At 42.8% G+C, this 26,882-nt stretch overlaps 1 protein-coding gene across 8 annotated transcripts in view; it reads left to right on the top strand.

Moving 5' to 3' along the window:
- The window catches only part of DENND2B (DENN domain containing 2B), a 178,549-nt gene that overhangs the window by 71,025 nt on the left and 80,642 nt on the right, over positions 1-26,882 (top strand). The window contains exon 1 of one of the 8 annotated variants that reach the window (XM_053900002.1): positions 2,801-2,843. The exons of the other annotated variants lie outside the window; for them this stretch is intronic. The gene's annotated coding sequence lies outside the window, so the exon portion shown is untranslated. Of the gene's footprint in view, positions 1-2,800; positions 2,844-26,882 lie in introns of those variants that run through there. 8 annotated transcript variants of the gene reach the window in all.

A 26,882-nucleotide genomic window follows, 5' to 3' on the forward strand; every position in this document is an offset into this window, starting at 1 on the left:
AGAAATCATCATCTTGTATTTAGCACAAAGGCTTAGGATATTTTACAGAAACAGTTTTTTTTTATATAGAAAAAGCAAGTTATCATCATTCCAGCATTGTGTTTGGAGTTCCTACGTGGAAACTCCAGTGTCTTTTGAGTGGCTTGGTTTGTTCTAGTGAACACTGTCTGTTTTGTCTCTTGGTGTTGCTATGTCTGACCTGTAGTGAAAAAAGGAAAAAGCTCCAATTAACTCAGCTAGGAGCTTGTGGTGAGTTCCCAGTCTCTGGAGCAGTTATTAGGACAGAGGGACCGTCTTAGGGATATCTGAGCTAGGGTCACTCTCTTCGTTTCTCCCTCAGAAACTTGGAAAGAAGCAAGCTGTCCTCCTTCATTAATAAGGCCCATCACAGGCTTTGCTAAAGGAGGCTGGCAGGTGTGTGTGTGTTTTGGGCTGGGGGTGGGGGCTGTGAAGAGGTTTCCTATACAGATATCTCTGAGTGAGCTCTCAGTGGTGGCTGCTACTAGGTTGCCTGTGAAGACATGAGGCACGAGGTTGTGGTTGTGGAGACACAGTACTGAGGTACTGTGATGGATTCTTCAGGTTAATATTTTAACCAAATCTCAGAGCACGCACTGTCCACACTGTGCATTCCTGTTTTGTTTGCCCTATGCTTTGGTGAAACTTGTTCTGTCCCAGGGGAGTGGTGTGTGCTAAGCTCAGTGTGGCCTAGGAGAGGAGATCCTTCCAGAAAGGCACCTTTATAGGTGATGGGGTAGTTAGGTTCTCAGTGATCTTATTTGGAGCATTAATGCAGCAGACACTCCCTGCAGTGGAGACTTATCAGGAGATGTGCTTCCGCTTCAGCCATGTTACATCTCAAACTTACTGCTGGGCCTTAGGGAACATTGTGGATGCCTCTGGTTTCTCTGTGGGTTGAGGGAACAGCTGCTGTCCTGGCTCTTCGGTTTTTCTTCTTGAACTTTTTGAACAGAATGTCTTTTGTATTCTGGCAGACAATGAGGGGGCCTTCTGATTAACTTCGGGTCAGCTTGCCAGTAAAAGCACTGACCATGTCCCCAGTTTGGGCTCCCTGATTGTATACATGTATGCATCAGTATTGTGGCCTGAGGGTCCACAAGGGTGAACTCCGTGGCCCTGGACCTCAGATGGGCCACTGCTATAGTGATGCCTCCTTTTAATACACTCCCAGTGATCCTCCGCTTAGTTGAAACCTCTGTTTTGTTGGAAGCATATGGCATTGCACTGTTGGTTGGGATTTAAATTTGGGGGTGTGAGGAGGAGGCCTCTCTGAGTCAGTGGGCAGTGCAAATCCAGAATCCCACTTTTCTACTCAAGTGGCTGTGGTTGGGGTTCCTCTAACTTTATCACCCCCACACATGTGAAGAGGGTGAGCAGGTGGTCATTCTTTTGATGTAGCAGAATGAGTACTGGATTTGAGGTGAGGAGACTTAGGTCCATGGTCGGGTTCTGCTACTTGCCATCAAGGTGGCCATGGGCAAGACCATTAACCTATGTGACCTTTAGATTTATTAGCTCTGAGATGAGAGATAATGATATAACTACTTTAACAGGTCTGTTGGGAGGAACAAAAATGAGGTAATTTCCGTGAAAGTGGGGCACCTAGGTGGTGCAGTCAGTTAAGTGTCTGACTCTTGATCTCCGCTGAGGTCATGATGTCACAGTTTGTGAGTTTGAGCCCTGCATCAGGCTCTGTGCTGATGGCATGGAGTTGGCTCGGGATTCTGTCTCTCCTTCTGCCTGCCCCTCCCCAACTTGTACTCTCTCTCTCTCTCTCTTTCTCTCAAAATAAATAAGCTTAAAACAATTTCTATGAAAGTAATTTTAAGCAAGTCAAGTCCTGTAAAATGTGAGATGTTGTGAATTAAAGCTTGAATGACGGCCCCATTCTCTTCTGGAAAGGCATTTTGCCTCTCTGTTCTGGTTTCCCAATTTATAAAGTGCCCTATTCTTTTGTGCATTTATAAATAAAAATGAGAAAAAACCTTTAAAAGGTCCTTCGAGATATTAAAGGAAATAAATGATGCTTTCTTTGGGAAATAGAAGAGTGATGTTCACTGCAGGTTTGAGCCTCATAAATGATGCTTCAGAGATGAAGCTTTCTTTGCTTAGGTTACCCGACTCATGTGTTTAGTATAGAAGAGAAGGATTCGAAGAGACCCTTCGCTTTTCCAGTGTCCCACAGCTAACTACCTGGCAGTTATGGTATACATTTCAGTAGCTGGAAGAGAGGCTTCTGATTGTCAGGGCTGGTTCCCTCATTCTGCTAGCTGGGTTCTGGGTCTGAAAGACAGGGTTTAACCGGCAGGCAGAGTTATCACTCTGAAAGGCTCCTTGGGGGCTGGGCAGCTCTTTCAGGAACCTGTATGGCTACAGCTTAGAGGGAAACAAGAAAGAAATGAGGAAGTGGGAATTTCAAGGGCAGAGATTCTTGATATGCATTGGGACTATGCCAAGGAACAGAAAAGCAGGGGTGGGGAGACTTCAGGAAAGGGCACCCAGATCTGTTCTCAGGGAGTGTGTAGGGCTCATGGCATGCCAGGTGGGAACACAGGGAGAGACCTGGCCCCCCATTTGGCAGCCTCAGCTTTTGTAGCAGGACAGGGCAAGCTTCCATGCCCTGGAGTAGGCTCTGGGAAGAAGCCCCTGGGAAGACCCTGAGGAGACAGATCTGTTATTGTTTAACAACAGAGCCTTTTTTCAGGTGAATCCATCATAGTAGCCTCTCAGGCCCGACAGAGAAGTGGTCCCAGAGAAGTGGTCCGTAGCTTAGATTGGGGCTGCAGCTGGTTCCCACTTCTGCTCAGTCCAGCTTCCCAGAGGTGAGTCACACATTGGATGGATCCCTCCATATTCTTTAAGGATTAAAAAGTAACGTTCCTGTTCTCACTCCCTCTCTCCCCCTTCCTCTACTGCCCTTCCTACATACTCTCCCTCTGGGCTCCCTCTCTCTAAAATTAGAATAATCAGTTACTCAAGGAAGTTGAAACTTTGAAATGCCTTCGAGGACAGGCCTAGGGCATCCTGAATTCTGCTGGCTCTACCCTGTCCCTGGAATGGAGGGTGTGGGTTTACAGTATGCAGGGGTGCCTCTGACTCCAGATATCTTGGCAACACTGCTGAGTTATAAGTAAGAGAGGCTGTGCTCCGTGTCTACCTAATCTGATTCTAAGAACTACTTTGGGGAGGACCACGGGGAGGAGGTGGAAGGGTCAGAGTCTGGGACTGCCAGAACACCTCCCTGCAGGCAGGTGGGGCTGAGAGACTGAAGAGCATGTCTTCTTGTTGCTTCTCTTTGTCTGTTATGTGTCACTGTCCTGGAGTCTCCTGATTTCCAGTGTTGGGCCCAAGAGAGTTTGCCGAGGCAGTCAAGCGAAGGGAATGTGTATCTGAGCCTATAGGAGTCCAGGCAGCCGCCCTGCAGAGTGTTGGCTTGGCCTCCCTTCTGAGCCTTTACATTAGCTTGGAAGAAGAGGGTGTTTAGGGTGGACAGGGGTGGGGGAGGGGGAAATCTGCTGGCAGATAATTGAGTTCTTTGAGTTAGAGTAACCATGGAAAGTGGAGAAGGGGCCAGGAGGGCATGAAAGAAAAAAAAAAAATACCATCTGGCATAGTCTGCAGAGAATTCTCTATAAAGCCTAAGGGAGAACTTGCATTAGTGAGTGCCTTCTCCTGGGGATGGGGAGGGAGATTCTGAGCATCTATTTTTGGCTTGGGAGGAGGCACTGTGTGCATCTATCTCAGTAGGTGGGTGCAGTAAAATGCTGGGTGCATCTATCTTAGGGGAATATGCTGCATAATATTGCCTGATAGGAAAATCCCCAGTGTCTCTGTTTCCACCTGTAAGACCTAGAAAACTTGCCTGTGTGTATTTGTGTGTTGAGGGGAGAGGAGGATGTTAAATGAGTTTAGACCTCATTGTAGGATTTCTCCAAAGATCCCTTCTCTTAGTATTTCTGGCTCGGATATACTGTTCTTGAAGGGCTATTGAAATGATCACAATATTCTCATCTAAAAACTGCCTATATGTTAGATTGCACTGTATCTATAAAAGGTGAATTATATATGCAATTAGGGTATGAAGGCTTCTTAATGAAAGCTGACCTGTTCTAAGTGTTTGTCGTATAAACCACCCATTTCTCAAAGATACAGACTCCTCTTCTGTGTGACTTGTCTCTGAAGGGGTTTGTATATGAGCTAGAGATTGACTAATGAGAAGCAGTACAGTGAATGAAGGACTGTTTGACCCTGGGGAAAATGAAATGAACTGGGAGTTAGGGGAGACAAGATCTGAAGCAGTAGGAAAACTAGAAGGAAACAGGAGAAAGGCCCTGGGCAAGGGGACTGGGGAAAGGTAGTTCTGAGGGGAAGCAGGGGAGATAGAAGGTAGTTCTTGGGCTGCTCTAGGAGGCCTTTACAATTTAGCAGAAGGCTGGCCTGTCCCCGGGGGACCCAATGAGACAGCGTTGTGTCCTGGGAGGCCGGCATTGGAGTTGACACCCCTGTTCATTTGCTCTTGGGCTCAGAGGCATCTCTGGTACCCATATGCCCTCTTAGTCTGTTCACCCATTTTGTCAGTGAATACAGAGTGGCTAAGCCAAGGGCTGGGGAGGGTCTAGATAGTAGCAAGTGAGGGACTTATCCCATATATATATTATGTTAGATGTTGTATTGTAGTTATTTCCTCCCCAAAGTGAGCCTCTGTGTGTTCGACTAAGAAAGAAGAAACAAAGACCCGCTGAAGTTTGGTGTTTTGCAGGTAGGGTTAATGATCATCTCATGCGTTAGGCTGGGAAGAAGGAGGAATAGCCAACTCTTAGACTCTGATGTGAAGTACTGTTTGAATGATGGACGAAAGCCAACTATAAAGGACTGGAAATATGAGGAAGGAGAGGGTTCTAGGTCTCTGTTGAAGTTTCTCTGAGAGTGTCAGTGAATTGGGTGTGGGAGGATAGGAAAAGGGAAAGGGAAAAATTGGAAAGAAAACTATATAGTCAGCTAGTTTTCAGAACTCTTTAGCCTTGTTAGAGGAAGTGAATTTTGGTGTGCTCACTTACGTCTTGGAACACAGCTCCCTGATGGAGTTCTGACAGCTAAATATCATAGATTGCTTTTAAATGAATCAACCTGCAATGTGTTTGTTCAGCTCTCAGTGACTCTTGATGCTCAGTGCGTGTGTGGTGGAATGGACCACTTGCACTTACTGTGAGTGTCTCAGTGCAGCAAGGTGTGGTAACGAAGAGCTGGTGCCCAAGGGTCTTACATGCCTAGGTTTAGAACCTGCCATTACAGTTACTGGCTGTGTGACCTTGGACAAGTTGTTTAATCTCCCTGAGCCTCCCTTTTCTGTGAGGCATCTGTGAAATGTATAATAGTAGTACTTAGCTTGTTAGCATTGTGCCAAGGAGTGAATGAAATGACACCTGTAAGGCTCTCAGCCAGTGCCTGGCACCTAGTAAAGGTTCGGTGCTTTCCATTATCATTATCAACTTAGTGCAGCATTTTGAAGAGTACAGCAGGCGTCTCTCTCTTTTTTTTTTTTTCAAAGATTTATTGAGAGAGAGAGAGAGAGAGAGTGAGAAGGGGGAGGGGCAGAGGAAGAGGGAGAGAGAGAATCCCAAGCAGCCCCCACGCTGTCAGCACACAGCCTGATGTGGGGTTCAATCTTACAAATCGTGAAATCATGACCTGAGTTGAAACCAAGAAGTTTCGACTGAACCGCCCAGGTGTCCCTATACTTTGCATTTTATTCACCTTTCTGACACCTGGGGAGAGTCTCCACAGTGGTCCTTCTCACCCCAGCTTCAGAGGCTCTGCTTTACTCTCCTGTAGGATGCATACCCTTCACTGTCATGACAGACTAGAACTGCTTCTTGCCAGTTGCTTCCTGGCAGCCTGCCCAGTCAGGGCCCTAGGTCCTCCTTCCCCCAACATTGGCCGCCCTTCACAAGCTGCTGTTGGTCCTTCTACTTCCATGAATCCTACCTGTGTATCCTTTAAGACCCTTTGCAGCCAGCTCTGGAAGCTTGTAGTCTGGCTCGTCCTCTTAACTATCTGTGGATCTCTGGCGAGTTAACCTTTGTAAACCTTAGTGTCTGCATCTGTAAATTGGGAATAATCTTACTCCTTTCAAAGGTTTGTTATAAGGGTTAAATGAGTTAATTTTTTTAAATAATTTTTTTAAATGTTTACTTATTTGGGGGGGGGAGGGGCAGAGAGAGAGGGAGACACAGAATGTGAAGCAGGCTCTGAGCTGTCAGCATCGAGCCTGATGTGGGACTTGAATCCATGAACCATGAGATCATGACCTGAGCTAAAGTCGGATACTTAACCTTCTGAGCCACCCAGGTGCACCAAATTAGTGAATTTATATAGAGCACTTAGCTTAGTTGCTGGCACAAATATGCTTTCAGTAATTGTTAGCTGTAATTGTTGTTTGAGAACTGTCTCTCCTGTGAGTTCCTCGGCCTCCATATAGCAGTACAGAGAGCCCTGGCCAGGTGGTCAGCAGATCTGAGCTTTAGTCCTGGCTCTGTTGGTGACTTTTGGGTGACCTTGGGGAAGTAACCTTGGCTTCTCTAGGCTTCAGTTTCCTCTTCTAGAAAGTGGGGGGTTTAGATACAGTGTTTTCATTGACATTTTGACTTGACTCTTAAATGCATATGTCTTGTCTTTCCAACTAGATTCCCTGAAGTTCTATAAAATTATTCCCCAAATTGGCCAACATATATTGCTTATGCTTAAAAAATATTTGCATAGCTTTTTTTTTTTTTTTTTTAATCCTATCAGCTGGATTCTAGAAAGCATTTGACTTGGTTCTCATAACTTGGAGCCTGGAATCTTGCTCTCAGATACACAGGGCTTGGTTGTAACAACCTGCAAAGAGGTTCCAGCCTTTAGTAAGTTAGAAAGTCTACCAGGTTAGTAAGAAAGGAGGTGGGTTTCACTTGGTGCTCCTGGGGAAATTTTGGTTGACAGATGTTTAGGGTACTTATTTGTTCTGCTGTATAGACTCAGATCAGCTTTGTGAATAAGTACTGCCATCACTATTTCCTTCTCTCTGTGGAGAAAAATGTCAGTGTTTCCTTCAGGGTTTGAAGCGAGCCATTGGTGCTCAAAGAAAAACCTGTGTGTTACGAGAAGAGCTGTCTAATGAAAGAGTGACATTTAGAGCCTGGGCTCCGGAGGCAGACAGTAGGGGTTCATATTCTGGTTCTGCTACTTACTAGTTCTGAGATCTTGGGTAAGTTATGGAGCCTGTCCATGCCCCAGCTCCTTTTCTGTGAAACAGAAGTGTTAATTGTATTATTTTGTAGTGTTGTGGTGAGGCCTAAGTGTCACGTGCTTAGCATAGTACCTTGTATCTGATGCTGAATGAAATGTGAGCAATTACTGTAATATATCTTATTACCTTGTAAGCCAAGCAGAGTTTGTTTCCGAATGGTTGGTTTGTCTGGTTTGTTCTGCTGAGAAATGTGGAGCGATGTTCCATTGCTCCATGTTTTGGGCAGACATCTAGTATCAGCAGAGCAGTAATAAGTGTCCTGCAATCAGTACATAGATTGTAGCTCTTGTACTTTGCTTTTGTAAAGAAATATATAAACCAGAAAGAGAATCTGAGCCAAAAGAGCATGTAGGTTTAAAGGACCCTTTGTGATGAGTAACACATGTTATATGGCACTGGAGTTAGGGGCATGGCAGAACCCTGGGTAAAAGAGGAAGATGGGAAGTGGGATGACAGAAAGTAGAGCTAGGTAATGAAGAGTGGCAAGTATCTCTGAGCAAGTGGGAGTGGCTATGACAGTAAGCCCCACTGAGAAGCTTTATCTTCCCTGTAGGTACGTTGACTCCTCAGCCCCAGGTGAGACTTGCCCCCACACCCCACAGTGCTCACTCAGATCGATCTCAGAGGAATGGTGGATTGGGATGAGGCGGCTCTAATCTGTTCCTAACTAGAATGAGTAGCATGAGTAGCTCGGTGTGTCTTATCTACAAGTATAATTATAAAGAGATTTCCTTTTCCAGCTGTAAGAAACAGGAACTTTTGCTGCCAAACTTAGCAGCATGTTTTAAGTCCTTCAAATCTCCTCTGAGTGCTACCAAAGCTCTCAGCTTTGTTGTTATCTCTTGTTGAAATATAGCCTGGAAAGGTCATATCAACAGTGCCAATTTATGGGCCTGCTGAACCCAAGCAGGCCTAGGGCAGAATGGGGAGTTCCTGGGAGTAGGTGTTTCACAGATTTTCCCTTTGAGTTAGGCTGTTTATAATTTAAGGTTCTTTGTGCTTTAGAGAAGACCAAACTCTGAAGATTAGGGTCAAACATTGTATTTCTTCTGCAGTTTTACTTGTGTAGGCAGGCGCTCAGACTCTACAATAGCTCCCTGTACGGCTGGGAGAGGCTCAGCCTTGATGGGACTTACGGCTGCCAAAACCATGCCTGGCACTCCTTATAGGAGGTAAGTTTTCTTGGCACAAAGTTATGCCAGAATCCTTCACCCCATTTAGTTTATTAGCAGTTTTTGACCTATCGTGTGTTCTGAAGGGGTGATTAAAAGTGACCAAGAGCACATGGTATAGAAACCACACATGGAGATTTTGCACTCATCTGAGGAGAAAAAGGTCAGATCTGTGTGTGCATATACAGTACTCTGTCACTTGGTAAAACAGATACAAATAGGGAAGGGAAACTAAAGAACTTAACTGACCCCAGCATCTATAAAGAAGCGTGGTACTTGAATGCCAGAGGAAAATACCTGGGACAGCTGAGGTGAACTTGGCGATGGCAGTGACCTTGGTTGGCAGTCTGTGACTTGACCAACTCAGCTGCTGTGTTCAGAGAATTGAGGCTTTGGAATCTAGGAAGGGAAGAGAGCACTGAAATTTTTTATTTTCTTTGCCTCCCTCTAACCCCCTGATTCACTCACCAGTCTGGGTTCAGACGCACATGGAAAGATTGCCAGATAAATTGCCGTTTTTGAAGTGGTATGGGCAGCACTGTCCTCTCTGTGTCTCTGTGTCTCTGTGTCTCTGTGTCTCTGTGTCTCTGGATTTGAGTCCTCACTGCTGCTCAGGAGTGAGTTACTGCTCACCTGTGCTGGAAGAGCTGGCTGGGAGGAGACAGGTGGTAAAAAAGGCAGTGATGGTAGTAAGAAGTCATGGAGACAGTAACACTTCTGACATCATCCCAGGCCCTGAGAGTAGTTAATGTTTTGTCAGCAGGGGAGTTGGGATGACTGTGTTCCCCAAGAGTTTATTTCTCCTCAGCCTTAAAAAAATTAATTAAGAAATTAAAGTATAGTTAACATACAATGTTATGTTAGTTTCAGGTGTACAGCATAGCTATTTGACAATTCTATACATTACTCAGTGCTCACCACGCCAAGTAGTCACCATCTGTCACCACACAAGGATATTACAATATTAGTGAATATTTTCCCTATGCTGCACTTTTTATCTCCATGATGTATTTATTTTGTAACTGGGAACTTGTGCCTCTTAATCCCTCTTATCTATTTCACCCATTCCTCCACCTGCCCCCGCCTCTGGCAACCACCAGTTTATTCTCTGTATTTAAGAGTTTGTTTTTTGTTGTTGTATGTATGTTTGTTTGTTGCATTTTGTATATTCCACATGTAAGTGAAATCGTATGGTATTTGTCTTCCTGTGTCGTATTTCACTTAGCACTATATGCTCTAGGTCTATTCATGTTGTCACAAATGCCAGGATCTCATTATTCTTTATGGCTGAGGAATATTCCAAAGCGTGTGTGTGTGTGTGTGTGTGTGTGTGTACCATATCTTTATCCATTCATCTTTTGATGGACACTTGAGTTGCTTCTATATCTTGGCTATTGTAAATTGGGACAACCACTGTGGAAAACAGTATGGAAGTTCCTCAGAATTAAAAACGGAAATACCGGGGCGCCTGGGTGGCTCAGTCAGTTGAGCGTCCGACTTTGGCTCAGGTCATGATCTCATGGCTTATGGGTTTGAGCCCCGTGTCAAGCTCTGTGCTGACAGCTCAGAGCCTGGAGCCTGCTTCAGATTCTATCTCTCTCTTTCTTCCCCTGCTTGTGCGCTCTCTCTCTCTCTCTCTCTCTCAAGTAGAAATAAACATTAAAAAAATTGAATTAAAAAATGGAAATATCATCTGATCCAGTAATTCCACTAGTAGATGTTTACCCAAAGAAAGCAAAAGACTAACTTGAAAAGATATATGCACCCCTATATTTATTGCAGCATTATTTATAAGAGCCTTTCTCTTTTTACTTTACACTCTTTCCTGGAGATTCCATCTTCTGCTACCAGGTAGAGAAGTAAGGTGTGGGGTGTGTGTGTCAAACTCTGCACCTCTTGTTTAGAAACTTTTTATTTATTCATTCATTTATTTATTACATGTTTATTGAGTACCCATTCTGGTCTAGGCACTGTTCTATATGTAGAGATGACTGAGACAGCAAAGTATATGTGTCATGGAGCTTAAAATGTTTGGGGTAGCAGTCAGTAAATAAGTAAACAATAAATGAGATAATGATAGTGACATGAGCTATGAAAGAAATAGTGGTGATGTAAAAGAGAGAGAGTAGCAGGAACTTGAAAGCTATTAAAAGAGGAGTTAGAGAAAGCCTCTCTGAGAATGGGACATTGGAGCTGCAAGTTCAAGCACAAAAAGAAATTGTGAATGTTCAGGTTTGGGGCATGTACATTTCTGGAGGAGGGAACAGTAAGGGCAAAGGCCCTGAGGTAGGAAAGAGCTTGGCATGTTGAAAGAACATGAAGTTCATTGTTAGAATATAAGGAGCCAGTGATTATAAGGGCATAAAATGTTGGTAGAGGCTAGTTCAGGTACAGCCTTTTGGCCATGGTAAGGAGTTTTGAGAACCAAGGTGAAGGGTGTACATTCTAGGTCTGTGGTACGACCAGAGATAGGATGTCAAAATGTGAAAGGGATGGCTAAGAGGAACATTGGATTTGATTGAGAAGAATCAAGAAAAAATATGGGGAAATTGAGGGGGATCTGGAGTGGGGATAGGCCTAGCTAATTAGCTAAAAGAAGTGGAATAAGTATAATTCCATGCTGCATAATTCTTGGGATCAAGCAATATATGTTTTAAAAACTGCTATATATTTTAGGTTTGTGGTATATCATTAGTAGAATGCTTTCTGTATTCCAGGCATTGTATTACACCAGGCATTTTTACTTACATCATTTCAGTAAATTCTCACAATCATCTTTGAGTGAATTTGCTGATGTTTTGATGTCTACATATGAGGAACTGAGAGTGGCTGACTTGCTTAAAATCCAAATCTAAGTCTGTCTGATTCCAAAGGATATGCTCCTTTTATACCTCCACTCTAATTGGTATACCAACTGTACTTTCTTTTAGTTATCTAACATACTTCATGTGCATTTTCCCTCTGAATTGTTATGTGTTGTTTACTGTTATGTTCTGCCATCTATCCATTGGGAGCTAGGATAGATTTTGGATGTTTGTCGATTTTAATGAGTTCTTTTCAACTTTCTCTGAAAGGAGTACCTGGTTAAGTATGGAGAATTCCATTCCAAATAAAAAACCGGGGAGGCTGGGGGTAGGTGGCAAGACTCAGAAGCAGATAACCTGAATCATAACTCTTTGGGTAGGAGAAGTGATGGTCTTTTTCATTAACAATATTCCACAAGTAGTTAGATATCTTAGATTACGATTCCTTCTGTTTTATAGTAAAAAGATAGAATTTGTTTTGGGAAAATATAACTAATTTTCAGTAAATTAGCATTTGTAAATAAACTATGATTTCCTAGTTCACAGGTTTCTTTTAGAATCTCAAAGTTCATTAGAAATGTTTGAGGAAATAAATTTATCAGGCCACAACTTTCACTTGCTGGAAATTGAACATTGACTAGTTTCTATTGGTGGATTCTTCCTTTTTTGAAGGATTGATCCTGTTTGGATTCTATAAAGCAAGGGTCAGGATTCTGAAATGAAAATGTGTGGGCTGTTTGTAAACTCTCATTCCTCGGTGTTCATGAGATCTGTGTTCAGCCTTGTCAGCCAGCTTAGATGGAATAGTTTGAAGGGCAGAGCAGGGTGAGATTGAATTTCAGATTTAGCATGGATTCTTGACACACAGAGGAATTTTCTTTTGTAATGGGATTCTGCTTTCCTGTCTCCCCTGTCCCTGTCTGTTTTAGTAACCACTTTGCTTCTGGAGGAAAAGATGTGTGGTTAGGAAAGATTCCTGTAGACAACGTTTTTATCTTTAGCACTGATTCGCTGAGCAAACATGAGATGCTCACCTACCATGAGTAGGTACATACAGATGAATTAGGGGTGAGGCTAAGAAGATTGGTTTGGTCAGATCTTTAAGGGCTAGAACCCTTCAGGTACTGGAGAATCCTTCTTTTGAAAATAGGAAAGGAACACAATTGGATTTGGTTGGTAGAAAAGAAACCTGTGAGACCATGTGGAAGATAGAATGGGGGTGGGAGGAAACTTGTCTTACTGGGTATAACTAGTGAGGGCAGTATTCCAGTCTCTCACAGCTTATTTAAAACTGAGTATAAGGGAAGTCTGGAGGATCTGAACTCCAGATTGTAGGTCTTCAGACTTGAGAGGGGCTCCAAATTCACCTGGAGAGCTAGTTTCCAATTCAGTAGATCTGGAGTGGGGGCTGGGGGTGTGCATTTTTAACAAGTTTCTAAGTGCTGCTGCTGGTTGGGAACCACTGCGTAAGAGGCTCAGCAGCTGAGATTCAAAAAGGGTGTGAGGGCCAGATGTAATCCGTATGCCTTCTTTCAGTGACCTAGAATTTCATGTCTATACTTTAGAATCTCTTGGGTGGCTTACCACTGTAATGTCAACAAAGCCCAGTAAAGGTCCATGCCCTCAGTCACAGTGACTCTTCTCACGATATCCATATCACTTCCGGATGAGGTTTCCAGCTGAGTGCTTGTCTCTAAGCAGCTGTTTGACTTATTTTTGGAAAATGCCCATCCTGGCCACTTGATTCTATTAGGAGAGATGACATTTATGCCAGGATGAGCTCCCACCTTGCCCTTTAGCACACCCCCTGGTTGGCAGGACTGTTTTAGGGACTGCCGTCAGGCTTAGTTCTGAGTGTGTTCTGTTGATTAGCCAGGTTTACACAGGACATGCCTGGGAGATTATCTCTTTAGCCCAGGAGTTGAATTTCCAGGACAAAGTCCACAGTTGGCAGCTGATAGGCTGAGAACACCTGGAAGAGAGGATTTCACTTGGCTTTCACTTAGCCAGGCCTCTCAGTGCCTCTTCCCACAGAGGTCGGGTGTTCTACTTGTCTGCTGCCCACGTGGGTATCTTTGGGATGCCTCTCCCAGAGCAGTGTCGTTCCAAGCAGTGCTCCCTTGCTCTCTGTTTCAGGATCTGTGGCTTCATGTGAGACACTTGAGTGAATAATCATAAGCTGCCCTCTCTTCCTTGAGGTTCTCATTTCTTGAATCACTGTCTGTGCTTGCTTCTCTCCTTGGGGAAGGATCTCCATTTTCTCCTCTATGGTAGGTGACTCTTAGGTTTTCCCTGACACCCCCCTTTTCTTAGCTTTGCTCATTAGTTCAGCACAGTTGTAGAATTCTGTTTCAGTATGGGAAGAGATATTAAAGGTTACCTGACCTAGCGCTGCCCAACCTTTTTCTTATCCCTGCACACACAAGAAGTGATAACTTTTGCAAGGCACGTTGGGATAACAGGAGGAGGCTCCTGGTAGCGCTGAGCCCCAGTGCTGCCCTGGGGCTTGAAGGAGTCGCAGTGTCTACACAACCATAACCCATTCTTGGCATTGTGGTTGGGAACTCTGGTCCAGTCCCACTTGCGTCAGAGTCCCACTTGCGTCAGGTGAGAAAACCGAGCGCCCAAGGTGCGGAGCCAGGACGGGGAATTGACTTTTGATTCAGGGCTTTGCTATAAGCATTTCACAAGAACTATAATGTGTTACAATTTCAAATTAGTAAGCGTGCATGAAACTATCTCAGGTTAATTTTTCTTTAAGACCTTTTTTGGTGGGGGGCACCTGGGTGGCTCAGTTGGTTGAGCATCTGACTCTTCTTGATTTTGGCCCAGGTCATGAACTCATAGTTGGTGAGATTGAGCCCTGTGTTGGGCTCTGTGGTGACAGCGTGTACTTGGGATTCTCTCTCCCCCAATCTCTCTCTGCCCCTCTGCCACTTGCTCTCTCTCTCTCAAAATAAGTAAATATTTTTAAAAAGTATTTTTTTAATAACAAAAGTAATACATTTGTTCTGTAAACTTTTACACAATAGGAAAATACATGTTGGAATATGAGCCTTTCCTATAAACTGGTGCCCCAGGAGTATAATCACTGTTAACAGTTTCCTCTACAATACATTTATATAAACATTTATTTTATTTTTATAAAAATGATTATATTCTAACCAAAAATGGAAAATAAAAAGTATTGGCGAGGATGTGGAAAAATTAGGATCCTCATACACTGCTGGTGGGAATATAAATGGTACAGCTGTTGGGGAACAAATTCAAAAGCTAAAACTTACGATGTGACCCAGCAACTCCACTCCTAGGTATTTATGCCCCCCAAAATTGAAAACAGGGACTCAAATAATTATATGCCAATATTCGTAGCAGCATTACCCACAGTAGCCAAAATGTGGAAACAATCCAGGTGTTCACCCGCTGATGTATAAGTAAATGAAATGTGGTGTATGCACACAATGGAATATTATTCATCCATAAAAAGGGATGAAGTTCTGATACTTGCTACAGTGTGAATGAACCTTGAAAACATTGTGCTAAGTGAAATAAACCAGACACAAAAGGATAGATATCGTATGATTCTGCTTATGTGCAATATCTTTAATTGGCAAATTCATTGAGATAGAGTAAATTAGAGGTTACCAAGAATTTGGGGAGAGGGGACAATGAGGAGCTATTGTATAATGATGGTTACAGTGTTCTGTTGGGGTGATGAAAAAGTTTTAGAAATAGATAGTGGTGATGGTTGCACAAGATTGTGAATGTAATTAATGTCACTGAATTGTAAACTTAAAAATGTTTAAGATGGTAGATTTTATAGATGTTTTGCCCCAATTAAAAAAATGAATAACAAGATTATACTCTACTGAAAATGGTTTCACTTGGTAATTTATCTAGGCTATTTTTCCATGTCAGTGCATTACTTTGAACAGCAGCATTGTGTTTCTTCAGGTGGATGTAATGTAATTTATTTAACCAAGCCCCTATTGATGGACACTTGAGTTGTTTCCAATTTCAACTGTTATAAACAGGGCTGCAGTAGCCAGCAGCACACGGCTGTCTTTGCCTGAGCGTTGTAGTACTTGTACTACCTTAGGCAAAATTCCTAGAAGGGAAGATTTGCTGATCAAAGGCATGCTCATTTAAGATGTTAATAAATATTGCTTAACCACTTTCCAGAGAAGTTGCATCAATGTAATTCTCATCAACAGTATGTAAAGGTGCCTGTTTCTCCCCCACCCTTGCCAACATGGCTGTTGTAAATCTTATAAACCATTGTAATCTTTGCCGATCTGATAGGCGAAAAGGATTTCTTATTGTTACTTTACTTAGGATTTCTTTACTTGTTAGTGAAATTGAACACCTTTTATGCTCACTGGTAGCTGTGTTCATTCTTTTGGGAATTTTTGGTTCAAGTACTTTGTTCATTTTTCTATTTGGTCATTATTTTATCTTGTAGATTCAGTAAGAGCTTTTAAATAACATGTTACGTTAGAACTGTTTTCCATATAAGTTGCTGATATTTTTCCCCTCAGTTTATTTTTAATTTTTGACTTTTTATGTTAATTACTTGCTTTTCATATATCTTATATATCGTATGTCTTAAATTTTTATTTAGGCAAATGTATGATATTTTCCTTCAGGGCTTGTTTTTTCTCTCATTAGTGGCTTTTGAGTTGAATTTTGTGTCATACTTAGAAAAGTTTTCTTCCCTCCTCAGAATTATACAACTCATTGATTTTTTTCTAGTGTTTATCATTCCAATTTTTTACATTTAAGTTGTAACTAAGTTTCTGGTAAGGATTGAGGTAAGAATTAAATTTTATTGATAAAATACCTGAAAATAACCTTCTCCTATTAAATCAGCTCTTTTTATAAACTTTGTGAATGTCTATTACATTTACTTTAGTGTTTTTAAAAAACATTTATTAATTTATTTTGAGAGAGAAGAGAGAGCAGGGAAGGGTCAGAAAGAGAGAGAGAGAGAGAGAGAGAGAGAGAATCCCAAGCAGGCTCCCTGCTGTCAGCACAGAGCCCCAGGTGGGGCTCCAACTCACAAACTGAGATCATGACTTGAGCTGAAACCAAAAGTGGGATGCTTAACACACTGAGCCACTCAGGCGCCCCTACATTAATGTTTTTTGTGAGTGAGGCTACCAATATTCAAATTCTTGCAATATAAAGGCCTTTAGCGAGAGAGGGAGATCAAGGAATTGGGCCCAAGTCTTCTGATTGCCATTCCTGTTTTTTTGTTTGTTGGCTATTATCCTTACACAGTGCAGCCAGATTCCTTTTCTTGATGTTTGGGGAAAACTGCATCATTCCTCTGTGAGAAACTTTATAGTGAATCCTATGTGCAATCATATTTGACACATTAAACCTGGGTAGTGTGACATGAAAGCCTTGTTCTTAAACCTGGTGAGGTGAGCTCAGCCTGGCTGAGGTGAGAGCAGAGAGACAATTACATGCTTGGTGCTGAGGAGACTAAAGGGCCAAAGTCAAAGGGATGTTAAGACAACATCCAGGAAGGTTGTGACTCTGGGTGAGGGGAGCAGCAGGAAGAAGAGTGAAGAAACTTGGATGCTTACAAGATTAAGGAAGATTTTTGAACTGAGAGAAGGAAGAAGAATAATTATTTAAGGTCCTGGATACTAAACTAGTTAGGTCCCACCTAATTATATTTTTTAAAAATTTATTTATTTATTTATTTATCTATCTATTTACATTTTAGGTACATACAGTACAATATTGATTTCAGGACTAGAATTCAGTGATTCATCACTTACATACAACAACACACAGTGCTCATCATGAGTGCCCTCCTCAGTACCAATCACCTATCTAGCCCATCTCCCACGTGCCTCCCTCTGTCAGCCCACAGTTTGTTTTCTGTCATTAAGAGTCTCTTGTGGTTTGTTTCCCTCTCTTCTCTTTTTTTTTCCTTCCTTCCCATATGTTTATCTGTTTTGTTTCTTAAATTATACATATGAGTGAAGTCATATGGTATTTGTCTTTCTCTGACTGACTTATTTCACGTAGCATAATACAGTCTAGCTCTATCCACATCACTGCAAATGGCAAGATTTCAGTTTTTGATGGCTGAGTAATATTCTGTCATATATATCACATGTGATATATATATCACATCTTCTTTATCCATTCATCAGCTAATGGACATTTGGACTCTCTCCATAGCTTGGCTATTGTTGATAATGCTGCTGTAAACATTGGGGTGCATGTACCCCTTTGAATCTGTATTTTTATATTCTTTGGGTAAATACCTAATAGTGCAATTGCTGGCTTATAGGGTAGTTCTGTTTTTAGTGTTTTGAGGAACTTCCATACTCTTCTCCAGAGTGGCTGCACCAGTTTGCATTCCTACCAGCAGTGTAAGAGTGTGTTCCCTTTTTCCTGTATCCTCACCAACACCTGTTGTTCCTTTTTAAAAACATTTTTTTAATGTTTATTTATTTTTGAGAGACAGACAGACAGAGCATGAGTGGGGGAGGGGCAGAGAGAGAAGGAGACACAGAATCTGAAGCAGTCTCCAGGCTCTGAGCTCTCAGCACAGAGCCTGACACAGGGCTCGAACTCATGAACCACGAGATCATGACCTGAGCCAAAGTTGGACACTTAACCAACTGAGCCACCCAGGCGCCCTGACACCTGTTGTTTCTTGTGTTGCTAATTTTAGCCATTCTGATGGATATGAGGTCATATCTCATCATGGTTTTGATTTGTCTTTTTCCCTGATGATGAGTGATGTTGAACATTTTGTCATGTGTCTGTTAGCCATCTGGATGTCTTCTTTGAAATATTGGGACTTCATCAAGATAAAAAGTTTCTGTGTAGCAAAGGAAATAATCAATAAAACAGCCTATGGAATGACATATCTGATAAAGGTTTAGAAATAAACAACTTATCAAATTCAACACCCAAAAACCGAGTATAACCCAGTTAAGAAATGGGCAGAAGACATGAATAGACACTTTCAAAGAAAACATCCGGATTTTTTTTTTAAATTAGAGAGAGAGTGTGAGTGCACAAACATGTGAGTGGGGGAGGGGTCAGAGGGAGAGAGAGAATCTTTTTTTTTTTTTATTATTTTTTTTAAATTTAATTTTTTATTTTTTTAAATTTACATCCAAATTAGTTAGCATATAGTGCAACAATGATTTCAGGAATAGATTCCTTAGTGCCCCTTACGCATTTAGCCCATTCCCCCTCCCACACCCCCTCCAGTAACCTTCAGTTCTCCATATTTATGAGTCTCATCTGTTTTGTCCCTCTTCCAGTTTTTATATTATTTTTGTTTTCCTTCCCTTATGTTCATCTATTTTGTCTCTTAAAGTTCTCATATGAGTGAAGTCATATGATTTTTGTCTTTCTCTGACTGACTAATTTCACTTAGCATAATACCCTCCAGTTCCATCCACGTAGTTGCAAATGGCAAGATTTCATTCTTTTTGATTGCTGAGTAATACTCCATTGTGTGTGCGTGTGTGTGTGTGTGTGTGTGTGTGTGTGTGTGTATGTATATGTGTGTGTGTATGTATATATATATATATATATATATATATATATATATATATATACCACATCTTCTTTATCCATTCATCTATCGATGGACATTTGGGCTCTTTCCATACTTTGGCTACTGTTGATAGTGCTGCTATAAACATGAGGTTGCATGTGTTCCTTTGAAACAGCACACCTATATCCTGTGGGTAAATGCCTAGTAATTGCTGGGTCGTAGGGTAGTTCTGTTTTTAGTTTTTTGAGGAACCTCCATACTTTTTTCCAGAGTGGCTGCACCAGCTTGCATTCCCAGGGAGAGAGAGAATCCTAAGCAGGCTTCATGCTTAGCATAGAGCCCCGAAATGGGGCTCGAACCCATGAGCCTTAAGATGACCTGAGCCAAAAATCAAGAGTCAGACACTCAACCAACTGAGTTACCCAGGTGCCCCTAATTATATTTTAAAAGTCATCTTTTAGTGCTGGATCAACCAAGGGTTGTTGCTCCTAAGGGTTGTGAACCCATAAGAGAAAGCCTTATTCAAGGGTCAGAGTAAGTAAAATCTTGCAACCAGAGAAGTTAGGGTTTGAAAGACCCCGGAGAGCAGCATCAACCTGGCATCATTTCTGTTCTTGTCAGCCAGGATCTTAGATGGAAATATTTTTAGTGGGAATAGGCTAAATAAGGAAGCAGGAGGAACGAACGACTTCAGACCAGCGGATGTTCATTAGGCCTCTGTAGGACCAGCTGCATATAGACATAATCCCTACCCTTAAGGAACTTAGTAGTTCAGTGGACAAGGCACATAAAAGATCAATATAAGTGGCACCAGGAGGAAGGGATTCGTTTAGTCACCGGCGGGAAGGAAGAGTGTGATCAAGATGAGGGCAAGGTTTCACAGAGGAAATGATGCAGATTTAGGTTTTGAAGTATGAAAAAATTGTGGCTTTTTTTTAAGTTTGTTCCTTTTGGCCATCATGAATAGTTATTTTTTTTAATTTTTTATAACGTTTATTTATTATTGAAAGACAGAGAGAGACAGAGTATGAACAGGGGAGGGGCAGAGAGAGAGGGAGACACAGAATCTGAAGCAGGCTCCAGGCTCTGAGCTGTCAGCACAGAGCCTGACACAGGGCTCAAACTCACAAACCACGAGATCATGACCTGAGCCGAAGTCGGACGCTTAACTGACTGAGCCACCCAGGCGTCCCATGAATAGTTATTTTTTAAGTGGACAAGCCAAAGGAAGGGCATTCCAACGTAGAGGGATCAGCATGTGCCAAGACAGAGAGGAATGAAGCAGTATGTGCAAAGTTCTGTGCACAGAACTACCAACTTGGTCATTTTTGCTGTGCGTGGTAGGGCAGGATGAGCAGCGGCAAGGTGAGACTGCAGAGACTGGTCTCCAGAACTAGCCCTTGTAGGGATGGATCTGCCGTTGCTCTGCATACCAGATCACCCCAAACTTAGTGGGTGTTTAAACAACAATAATTTTGTTATTACCTCTCATGGTTTTGGAGGTTTTGCTTGCAGTCTTCTCATGTAGTTTTAGTTAGGTGGTGGCTGGGGCTGGAATCATCAGAAGGCTTCCTTCTCCCATGTGTAGTGCCTGAGCTGGGGAGATTCAAGCATCTGGGGCTCCTGTGGTCTGCTGCTCTCACTCCATCCTCCCCCCACCCCCCATTATTACTCCCTGTAGTCACTCTAGCCTTATGGTCTCCGGGATTGCTGGATTTCTTATCAGGTGGCTCAGGACTTGAAAGCCAGTGACCCTAGAGAGGCTGGCAGAGGTTGCATGGCCTTTATCTAACCTAGCCTTGGAAGTGAAGTACCCTCACATAGGCCACATTCTGTTCCTTGAGGTAGTTAAAGGGGCTCTTCTGATTTAAGGAGAGGAATATCAGACAGTTTGCAAACTTGTTTTGAAAGCATGAGAGTTATAAAGAAACTTGAATTTTATGCTATGGGACAGTTTTTCCCAAACTTAGTTCATTGCTTACCATCTTCACAGTATTACCATGGCCTCTTAATACCTGAACTGTTATTTACATAATGTTTAAATCAGCTCACTTTCAAACTTAAATTTGTTTTAAAAGGAAATGTTATCTCACTTTCTTAAAGTGGAAAATCAATATTACTTGTCATACACACAAGGTAACTTTTAAAGTAAATACAGTGAGGACAAAAAGTTTTAGCCAGGGGCACCTGGGTGGCTCAGTTAGTTAAATGTCTGACTTTTGCCTTCCGCTCAGGTCATGATCTCACAGTTCATGAGATTGAGCCCTGAGTGGGACTCTTTGCTGATAGTGTGGAGCCTGCTTGGGATTATCTCTCTCCCTCCCTCTCCTTCTCTCTCTGCCTTGCTCACACACACTCTCTCTCAAACTTATAAAAAAGAAATTAAGAAAAATATTTAGCTAGATACTGCTGCCTATGAAAGTCTCTCTTAAGAGATCAAGGGGTTAGAGCTAGAGCTAGCAGCAGCGTGTGGAGACTTTCTATTGAATCGAGTGAGAGGTTTGCAAGAACAGGTGAACGACCCAATCACCTTGTGATTTCATGCCGCAGGGTGCCTGCCCTATAGTTCTTTACTGCGTTCTGGGAAGCACTGCTGTGAGCAGTGGAGCCACTAAAAGCACTTGAACCCTGGAGTGATACGGTGAACTTGCATTGCAGCAGGATCACTTTGGTTGAAGTGTAGGAAATAGGCCTGTAGAAAGTAAAAGTAGAAGCAAAGAGATGGTTCTTAGGGGATTATGGCAGTAAGTCAAGCCAATTGATGATAAACTCTGCGTGAATAAGGGGCAGGGGAAAGGAGGAGGTGAACCTGAGGCATTAAGGAGGCAGCATTGGCAGGGCCAGACTGAGTTGGAGTAAGAAGGAGAAGGAGAAGTCAGAGATGACTTGTAGAGTTGGGGAAAAGTGGAGAAAGTTTGTCGGAAAAGTACAAGAGGCAAAAAGTGTTTTATTAGAGGTGGAGTAGAAATGATGAGTTCAATTTTAGGCCTTTCTTTTTCCTAAAATTAAAAAAAATTTTTTTCTCTTAAATTTTTTTTTTTTTTTAATGTTTATTTATTTTTGAGACAGAGAGAGACAGAGCATGAACGGGGGAGGGGCAGAGAGAGAGGGAGACACAGAATCGGAAGCAGGCTCCAGGCTCTGAGCCATCGGCCCAGAGCCCGACGCGGGGCTCGAACTCATGGACTGTGAGATCGTGACCTGAGCTGAAGTCGGACGCTTAACCGACTGAGCCACCCAGGCGCCCCTCTCTTAAATTTTTTAACATAAATTCACTTGGCACCCCATGGATTTGTCTGATTGTTTCTTTAGGGTGTTGTGTAGCTTCTTCCTCTCTCCCCTGTACTTTCTGTAAACTGCAGATTAGATCTAGAGGCTTGATTAGATTTACGATAAGCATTTTTGGGGGGAGGAGGAAACCCTTTATAAATGATGCAGCAGATCAGAGGCACATAATGTCTGGTTTTCCCACTATTACTGATGCTAAACTTGGTCACTACTTAAGATAGGGCCAGCCAAATTTCTCCATTGTAAAATTACAGTTTTCATTTTATAACCAGCAGATAATCTGTGGGTAACCTTTGGCACTGTTCCCCATCAATCTTTCACTTAAGTGGTTTTATTTTTTCAACTTTTTATTGTGGAAAATGTCAAACATAGACAAAAGTAGAGAGAATCAAAGATGAACAGCTATACATCCATCATCCGTCTTCAGCTGTTATTAGTACTTGGCCTAACTTGTTTTATTTCCATCCTTGTCTGCTACCTCTCCTTCTTCTCCACTGGATTTTTGGAAGCAAATTGTAGGCATCATAGCATTTCATCCATAAATACTTCAGAATGTCTTTCTGAAAGACCTTTCAGACACATTTTGGACACGTTGATTTTTGATCAGTAGATTTTAGTTGCCCTCAGAAGGTACAAAGGATGCTGATGGTTGAACTGATCCAGAGTTAGGGCTTTACAAGTAGGTGCAGTGGAAGGAGAAGCGGTTAGTGATTTAAGGATGTGATGGATCATGGATTCTTGCTTGGAAGTTCACACTGCGAATCCTTCAGTGGTCTGGCCTCACAGCCCCTCAATCTGTTCAGCTCTAAAGACTTCATCTTCTGTCCTCTTCTGGTTTCATCTTATAGCATGACCATATCTTTGGCCTCATCACCTAGAGATGTTCCACTTTCAGCATCCTAAGCTCTGAAATTGCTCTCCCTCTCTAGTCTTCTGGATGCTTACACATCCCACTCTTCATTGTCTCCTCTGGATAGCTGATTCTCTCACCTTTCGCTGCTTGTAGAGCCTCTTAGTGCCCTCAGGACTGCCTGCTTATTTTCTCATTCAGCCTGAACCCCAAAGACAAGAATTCCAGTCATGTACTGGATTACCTGATTTCCCTCCCTCTTTTCTCCTTCCTGTGCTCTTCGGTCCTTGTGGGCTCCATAATCAGATTTTTCTGCTACAGCCCTAGATTTCTGAGGGTTCCTCCATTTTTCAGAAGCACAGTTCCTGACCCTTCATTCCTGTCTCAGAAAATTATATGATTTCCCAGAGAAAAGATAAGACCCTTAATTTGGTTTTCAAAGCCCTCTAAGATCTGGTATTTCTCTTTCCAATTCTCCTTTTCCCTGGTTTACTTCCAGTTAAACTCCCGCCAGGCTGAACATCTTGTTTTCTTTCATATGTCTTCTACTTTCTTGCCTCCAAGACTTTGCTCATGTAGTTCCATCCATGCCCCAGTATAGGGGCAGCCCTCTCTATTGAGTCCCTCCTGCTTCTTCAGTTGGAAGTAATCCCCCTCTAACCTAAATCCACAGCGTTTCATCTCTCCAATGGCCCTTAAAATAGTCTTCCTGGTACTTATATATTTATGTTTCTATTATATACACCTTACTAGAATGTGAACTCTTTGAGGATGGACTCATACGTGAGGCATTTTGGTGTCCCAACCAGTGCTAAGCACATGAATTTGCACATGATGATGTTCAGTATGTATTAATTGAATGCACATATGATTGTGTGAATGGAAGGAGGGGAGACTGTTGCCCTGGCTTACTTACCAGAGACTTGTACTTAAAATTTCCTAGCCCTTCTCCTGTTCTAGTGAGTAAAGAATCAGACTTAGCTTGACTTGGCCCAGTAGAGGAATAGACCAAGCTCCTGACCAACATTACAACGGGCAGAACAGAAAGTTTGTCCCACTGTGGGAGCAGGAGCCTTGAGTACCAAGAGTTCCAGCAGGATGTTTCGGGTTTAGGGAGTTAGGCTGGCTTGGCTACATTCTGTGCACTGTAGGGGAGAGGATTTCAAAGTAGTACAGAAAAAGGAAACACTGAGAATGCTCTTGGCAGAGGTGGGAGCAGAGGGATTGGAGAGCATGGTGACCCTGAGGGGAGGGTTTTATTTTCATCAAGTCAGGCCAGTCCTTTTCCTCCTTACCCCCCAGGGCTGAGCCTCAGTTGGATATGGGAAAACACGTGGGCACGATGTTTGCCATTCTTCCTGCCTTGGGACCTTGAGTCAGAGTCTAACTCTTCATCTCAAATAACCTCCTGTCTCATTCTGTCCAACTACTGTTTGTCCTTTAAGGTCTGGCTCATATTTCTCTCCCATAGAAACCCTTTCCTGAGCTACTCTAGCCCCTCCACTTCCAACCATTTTACTTTAGAGTACTTTAACTCTGTATCTCACATTTGAATTATTTCCTATTGTTTTCTTGTCTCCCTAAGTTAGTCTGTGAGCTCCTTGAGTGCAAGAATCACACGTCATGTTTTTTTGTGTGTGTGTCTTTTTTTTTTCTGCTGAAAACAAAGCAGTGACCAGTAATTACCACTGGTTTTATTGAGGAGCCTGATACTAGAGCCTGATACTAGAACTTGAGAAGATTATCAGTAACAGAAAAACTGAAGATGGGAAAGGCCATGAAGGTTAAGCTTCATGAGCTGGGTCTCCAGAGTTTGGGTCTGGGGAGGCAATGCCTGTTTGTCTTTAACAATCACCTAGTGTACAAGAGAAGAGAGTGGGTTTCCTGAATTCTGGCTTTTGAAGCTCTGAATTCCAACAGTACTCAGCATCCAGGCAGGTAAGGGAATGAGGTGTTCAGGGCATGGCCTCCAGGGAAGAAGAAGGTGGGCTGATGGCTGGGGCCTCGCACAGTGGTGGACAGCTTGGGGTAAGCTGGCACCAAGCGTTAGGCACACATGGTAGATTGGTGCTCGAAGGACCCTTCACCAGCCTCTTCCCTGAGCTGGAAGCAGAACAGGGAGCAGCAAGCCAGTTGGCTGACTTGCCTTTTCTGCCTTAAAGTACTTTGTTTCTGTTGCTAACAACAGACATGGGTAGTGTAAATAAAACACAGACACACAGGCACATAGACACATATGTAGAGGCTGAAAATTTGAGTTGTTAGGGGCAGGAGGAGGGGCTGAGGTGGAAGGGGACTGAAAATGTGTAGCTAAGTCTCTGAAGATACTTAGTGTGTGCTGGGTCCTCTTCCAGCCTTTGAGGATAGAGTAGCTGAGTGAGGGAGCCTGGGCAGTCAGGTAGGGTATGATACTGTCTGGATACCACAAGTTATCAAAGACTAAGTGCTTGTTAACGGTTGGATGCAATGCTTCACTTAGGCAGATGCTCCTCCAAGTGAGATGCTTGTGATCTGAGGGCTGGTGGCAGCTTCTTCTCATCTGTCCTTTCTTTTAAGGCTTTTTGCTCATTGATCCCTTGTATGCTATATGTGGTGTACATTGACCACCAGTGGTTGTGACCTTTCTAATGGTCTTGACCTGTCCAAGACCCCAGAGGTCTGCACACCTAAACATGTGACTGGTGTTTTGGGTAATGTCCTGAAAGCTGTGAGCTTCCTTAGTATGGACTGACACCCCATTCAGCCTTGTGGGGGGTTGGGGTAATCCTACCAGTAGGATGCTGAACAGTTAGTGCCATAACTAGCAGTTGTGTCTCATGTGAGACGAGCTTTTTAGAAACTTGAAGTCCAGATAGACTGTGATGAGAATAGGTAATGAGGAAGACTGTGAGTCTCCATTGCTGGAAATATAAATAGGAGTGGGTTAGGTGTTCTCTCTTCCTTTCTTCCTGGATCCAAAAGGCATCTAAGATTACATCTGGAGGACATTTTCTATTTCTATTCAGGGGGAAAAAAGAGTCTGTATTGATATGATATGTCTCATGGAGTTACTGCATTTGTTCCTACAGGAGTTAAAGGCTCAAGGGACAAGTGAATGGGTTACCTATTTTTTAACTTAGAAGGTATGCAAGATTATCCCTATAATAACAGCCATCAGACTTATATTCTGATAATCTTTCTTGAATAGAAGAGAGAGGAATAGAGTTACTATTAGGGTCTGAGAATTGCACATTACCCTGAGGGACCTCAGGAGGTTGCCTCCCATGTGACCATCCTCTATGCAGTCACAGTGGCACAAAGTCTTTTTAAAAAGACTTTAATCGCTTTTTAAATGTTTATTTTTGAGAGAGAGAGAGTGTGAGAGGCAGAGAGAGACAGAGACAGAGACAGAGAGAGACAGAGGCTCAGAAGCATGCTCTGAGCTGACAGCAGAGAGTCCATGGCTTGAACTCACAAACCATGAGATCATGACCAGAGCCAAAGTCAGACACTTAACCAACTGAGCCACCCAGGACCTCCAAAGTCTGGGAACTCTTGAGGAGAGTATTGGTCATTTTCTCTCCATTTTCTGGCTTAGGAAGGGTAGTCTAGGGCTATTACTGAATGGGGTTGGATTCAGCCTACCTCTGAAGCTGATAAAACTCCAAAGCAGGAGGCAGCACTACTCCCCAGGTGATCAGAGAGAATGATGGTTCTTGTAATAAAATGTGTTCGAAACCACCAAACCTGGGTTGCTTCTTGGAGATGCTTAAGGGAGAGGCATGAAGACCTCGTCCAACTGGACTTCATTTCTCACCTCCTCGTGTTCCCCCACAAGAATCACAGCAAGTTGCCAGTTGAGGTCTGGTCATTGACTCCCCTACCTGCACAGTTCAAGTGAGCAAGGAGGTTTATGTGAAGCCCCTCCCACCAGTTAGACGCATGT

The sequence above is a fragment of the Panthera pardus genome, unplaced genomic scaffold, assembly GCF_024362965.1.
Source record: "Panthera pardus isolate Hobbes unplaced genomic scaffold, ASM2436296v1 HiC_scaffold_12, whole genome shotgun sequence".
In the NCBI taxonomy this organism is placed as follows: domain Eukaryota; kingdom Metazoa; phylum Chordata; class Mammalia; order Carnivora; family Felidae; genus Panthera; species Panthera pardus.